Source organism: Arvicanthis niloticus, chromosome 26, assembly GCF_011762505.2.
Source record: "Arvicanthis niloticus isolate mArvNil1 chromosome 26, mArvNil1.pat.X, whole genome shotgun sequence".
Taxonomy (NCBI): Eukaryota; Metazoa; Chordata; class Mammalia; order Rodentia; family Muridae; genus Arvicanthis; species Arvicanthis niloticus.
In genome coordinates, this window is record NC_133434.1 from 28,219,002 (window position 1) to 28,224,603 (window position 5,602).

General features: G+C 45.8%; 1 pseudogene; it reads right to left on the reverse strand.

Annotated features, from left to right (window-relative positions):
• Nucleotides 1-3,636: 3,636 nt before the first annotated feature.
• On the reverse strand, nucleotides 3,637-4,272 carry LOC143438761 (large ribosomal subunit protein eL33 pseudogene; annotated as a pseudogene).
• Between the last annotated feature and the right edge of the window lie 1,330 nt (nucleotides 4,273-5,602).

Consider the following 5,602-nt stretch of genomic DNA (forward strand, 5'->3'; position numbering starts at 1 on the left):
GAGACAGAAAAACAGACACAAAAAAGAGAAAAAGGGACATACAGAGAATCAGAAAAATAGAGAAAGAGAGTTAAATAAATATAATTTTAAAACTTTTAAGAAAGAATAGTAAGAGGGAAACTATCTTGTTTATTTGTTTTGTTTTTGTTTGTTTGTTTGTTTGTTTGTTTGAGACAGGGTTTTTCTGTGTTGCCCAGGCTGTCCTTGAACTCAGTCTGTAGATACTTACCATGTAGACCAGGCTGGCCTCAAACTCACAAAGATCTGTCTGCCTCTGCCTCCTGAGTGCTGGGATAAAGGTGTGTGCCACCACTGCCTGGCTATTATTTGGTTTCTTGTAAACTATCACCAGCTTCTCCCTCAGGCAGGGGATGCTCCCTCTCCGCTAAACTGAACAGACTTCAGTTGGCTATGACTACATTCCAGGGACACACTGAGGTCACAGATGGTAAACCCAGCTCCTGCTCTCAGAGAGGAGTATCTGCCATAAACAGAGAAAGTTCCCCCGGTAGTCAGCTTCCTTTTGCTATTTGACAGAAGAACTGAAAACAGTCACATAAGTTATACATAGCAAAGGTTCATCTGGGCTCAAAGTTTTAGAGATTTTTCTGTCCTTGACTGGTTAGCCCTGTTCCTTTTGGGCTTGGGGCAAAGTAGCTACATCATGGTGGGAGTAGATGACTGAATAAAATCTTAGCATCGAGAAGTAAAGAGGGAAAGAGAAGGAGCCAGGGTCTCACTGAGAGCATGTTCCAATGGCTCTTAAAAGACCTCTTAGAAGGCCCTATCTCCTAAACACTACCACCTCCCAGAAGTACCACTCCGAGGACCAGGCCTTTGACATGGACCTTTGGAGGACACTCAGGTTCCAAACAGTAGTTGGCCCCTTTCACGTAATAATGGGATTCTTCAGTTCACCAAACAAGCATCTCTGAAGGGCGTGCTCTTGAAGCGCCAGGCACTGGGTTTGATGACGTACATTCTAAGGTAATTGTATTGTACGGATACTTAAGGTCAGTCGAGCAAGGCTCTCCTTTTCTTTGCTCTGACCTCATTTGCTAACACTGGGCACAGGCTAGGTGGGTGAGTGACCCGGATGACTAGAGTGTGGCTACCGTCAGAGGAGGAAGTGAAAACTCCCCCAGCGCTGGCATGACAAGTGCATACCACCCTGGCTGGCTTTATTTGTTTATTCTTTTCATGTGGGTTCTGGAGATCAAACTCAGGCCCTCATGTTTGAACGGCAAGCACTTGACAGACTGAGTCATCTCCTGTCACGATCTTTTTTCCTCATTACCTTAGATGGTCTTTATTTTTTTTCCCATTGTATTCACTATAAAGCCATATAAAATAATTCTTTCACTCCCCTTAACGTCAGAACCAAGGCTGGGGTCTGTCCCTCTGGTTCTCTGGAGATGGCCCTGTCCTAGTTCACTTTCTGTTACTGCTACAGAAACACTGACCAAAGCAGCTCGCACAGGAAACTACTACCTTGGCTTTCATTTATCGGCCATCATCATGAGAAGCCAGGACAGGAGCTGAAGGCAGGAATGGAATCGAGACCATGGGGGGTATGCTGCTTCCTGGCTCACTTCCCTTGGTCTGCTCAGCTTACTTTTTTATACAACCCATGACCTCTTGCCCAGAGCTGGTATTGCCTATAGTTGGGATGGACTCTCCCACATCAACCAAAAATCCAGCAAATCCCCCACAGGCACGCACACAGGTCGATCTGATGAAGGCCATTCCTCAACTGAGGCTCTCTCTTTCCCGGTGACGTTAGTTTATCAAATTGAGCAAAGTTAACCAGCACGGGCAGTGAGTCTCCCGGTTAGGCGGCCAGAGGCAAGAGCTATCGTGTGGAGAAGACATGGGGAGACTGCACGCGCATGTAGCTATTGTCCTAAGGGTTTCTAAAGTGCCTACTATCCTGTTCCAGGGCTCTCAGTCAAGAATTGTAACCGAAACCCTTGGACAATAGAGTGCGAAAGGAAAGATGTTCCTTGGTGTCAGATAGCCTGGCAAGCCGGACCGAAAAACACAAACCAGATGCTTGGCTTTACTCCTTGTGCTGGCTGGGGCCCTCATAGCCTGCACTGTACCAGAAATACTTTGCATACAAAAAAAAAAAAAAAAAAAAAAAAAAAAAGCCACAGCTGGCTACGAACCTCAGGATCCTGGCTGTGTACAAACTGCTTAAACTGAGCAAAGCCTGCTTCCTTCCTTCTGTTAGCTTCACCGTTTACAGGCTAAAGACACAGAGGCAGAAGCTACAGCCAGACACGGAACTGGCAAGCTGCAGAGGATTTCAGTGCAGCAGCACCAGGCTACTACTATCTTCAGGCAACATTCTAGTGCCTCAGGTAAACGTCTAGTGTCTGAGTGAGCAGAGAGCTGGGTTTTCAGAGTGTCATTAAGAAGTTGCAAGGAAACCTAACCCTGAAGGCGAACCCCCATCATGCCCTGGGAGGGATACTGGAGCTGGGCACTGTCCTTTGGATGCAGCAGGAGGAGGTGGCTCTTTGGAGAACAGCTGACAGTTTGAGACTTGGGGTTCAGTCAGGCCTCTCCTCTTCCTCTGCCGTGGGGCTGTCTGTGCTGTACACTGATGCCGGTCTTCAGTCCTGAAGGGCGGTGAAGCTCTTGTTTCTTTGTGATTTCAGGGGAAGATAAAAATTAGCCACAGGGATAACTGGCCATTGCACTGACCCAGCCTGTTGGAGCGTCCTGGAGTAAGCACCCATGGCAACTGTACAGGTGAGTAGAGAAGAGTTGAGGGGCAGCTTTTTCTTTGAGGCCTGGGGAGGGTGATTCTAACAGTTGATTACAGCAATGTCAGACTCAATTGTGTGTCCATTACAGCCCCGGAAAGCTGTCCATCACTGAACCGAGTTGGTCACTTATTTAACTATGTCCCGAATTTCACAGTGCAGGTATTATTTATTATATTATCATTCCTCTCCCCCATTTTGCAGGTGGGGAGATAATTAGAGAAAGAACTTACTGAAGGCCACACAGTAAGTGGCAGACATGACTCAAAACTCTGGTCTTACTTCAAGGTCTGGGTTTTTGCTGACAGTCTGGGCTATCTTTTTAGGAGCATGGTTTACGTTTCCTGCGTCCTCCCTTTGTTTCTGGTCATTCTCTAGTAATTAAGGGTCTTCCCCCAAATGAGGCCCTTGTCTAAGGCCGGTATCACATTTATCAACTCTGGGTTTAGACAAGAGATACGAGATAAAATGGGTGGTCTTGGTGGGTATATGGCTTAGAAATCGATTTTTCATCATTTAGTTAGGTGTGGAGCAGAGGAAACAGGAGGGAAATAGAAAGAACATGAGATGCTTGAGGTCTTTAAATAAATTTTGGTCATTTTAATAAAATTATTTTATTTTTCATTCTGAATTAAAAGTTCATGTATGGTAGATATTAGCCTGCCTGCCTTCCTTCCTTTCTTCTTTCCTTCCTTCCTTTCTTCTTTTCTTCCTTCCTCCCTTCCTTCCTTCCTTCTTTTCTTCCTTCCTCCCTCCCTCCCTCCCTCCCTCCCTCCCTCTCCCCCTCCCTCCCTTCCTTCTTTCCTTTTTTAGTGAAAAAAATACAAGATCACAAATCCACTTTAATTTATTTACTTTTCATTAGTTAAAATCCAGGAAGGTACAGCATCACACGGATTCTGAGACCAATGGCCTTTGCACGAATGTTGCTTCAGAATTTGGCACGAGCCATACCACTGTTTCTGTGGGCCTGAGTTACTTTTCCCCAGATCACCCTGGTTTTGTTTGGTTTGCTTTCAGGAGTTACTGTATTGGTTTTTGCTTTGTACACATAAGCACATCTCTTGCCTCAGTAGAACTCAGTTTCATCTTGGGCATAAACACCTTCCATCTTAAGAAGAGCTGTGTGTTCTTTTGGTTCTGGAGACCTCGCTTGTGGCCAGCAAAAATGGCCTTGCACCACAACCTTCAGACACACTTACTTTTTTTTAGAAGTCCTTTGGCCATGCCCACACTTAAAAGTGTCAATTCTCTCTCTCTCTCTCTCTCTCTCTCTCTCTCTCTCTCTCTCTCTCTCTCTCTCTCTCTGTGTGTGTGTGTGTGTGTGTGCTTGCACATGAGCGCACACCTGTATATCCATTCAATACAGAGGTCCCCTGTGGCCTGTGTCGCCAGCTCCTTTGCTTTGGAATTGTTCCATATCCTCCTTCCCCAGGTGAGTTTTGGGAGTTTGACTTTGGGTCCTCGAGTTGTGTGGCAAAGGCTCTAACAGCTGAGCCATCTCCCCAGTTTCACTTTTCTTTGTTGAGTTTTTTTTTAAGTGTATATTTTCACTTTCCACATGTCAGAAAATATTCAAATTATAGAGAGTCTCAAATCAGTGCTGGCTGAGAACAACCCCCCCCCCCAAAAAAAAAAAAAAACAAGCACTCGGAGGTAGTAGGAGGTTTAAGAGTTCACACTCATCTCTGGCTACCAAGTTTAAAGGCTGGCTTAGGTGAGTCAGAGGCACAGACAGACCTTGAATCTCGGCATCTGGCAGGCAGAAGCAGGTAGCTGTCTGTAATCTACATAGAGAGTTCCAAGTCAGCCAGGACTACACAGTGAGATGCAGCCACCCCCATCTCCACACCCTGACCCCCCACACAGGCTGAGATTATAGACAGAGTTTTCTTCCTGTATAGGTTTTTCTCTGTTGATTTGCAATGCTTTGTAATAAAAAATGAAAAGAACAAGAGAAAAAGAAGGAAAACCAGGGGACATAAACGGTGGCTTTTACCTTGGGGGTGGGGGGGGGCACATTTGTTTTCTTTTCCTGGCAACCCTGCATCTGTAGCTTTGTGTTTGCACGAGCAAACTGCTACCTAGAATTTGCATACACCTTTACATGTGCAATCCGCATCTACTGCTGATATGCAAATTGGAATGAATTCTTCAGGTAGAGCTCTTTTCCATTCAACATCAATTACCCACACACATAAGTAATGTTTTATTTTCCTCCGATAGGGATTAAAAATAAAAAAATAAAAAGTAAACCAGAGAGTGAGCTCCTGTCCCACCCCAGTAGCTCACACTAACACTGGAATGAAATGCAGTTCTCTCTGGCATACTGACCTGCTTCTTATCTCTCAGGGAAGGGTGGGACGTGGATCATCTGGAGACACCCAAAGCTGCTAACCTGTTAGGGAGGCTCTGAACTTGGATGAGGAAACTCAGAGCAGGTCACTGAATTCTCTACCACGGGACAGCACTGGGGCAGTGGCAGTAAATCGTTGGGGGCTTCCCTGGGACACATTCTCAACCACACCCCATTCCAAGGTTCCTTTCGTAACCGAAAGTTGAGCTCACAATCCCTAACGATCTTAGGGTCTTATGTGTCCTAGACTGGACTTGAACTCCTTATACAGTTGAAAATGACTTTGAGCTCCTGATCCTGCGGTCTCCACCCCCAGATGCTGTGGTCGCAGGAGCACACCACTCCATCTAGTTCATATGATGCTAAAGGTTGACTCCGGGGCTTTGCACATGCTAACCCAACGCTCCACAAACAGATCCTCACCGCCAGCCTCAGGTGTTTGTAATTATTAGTTTTGATTTTGTTCACACGCGCT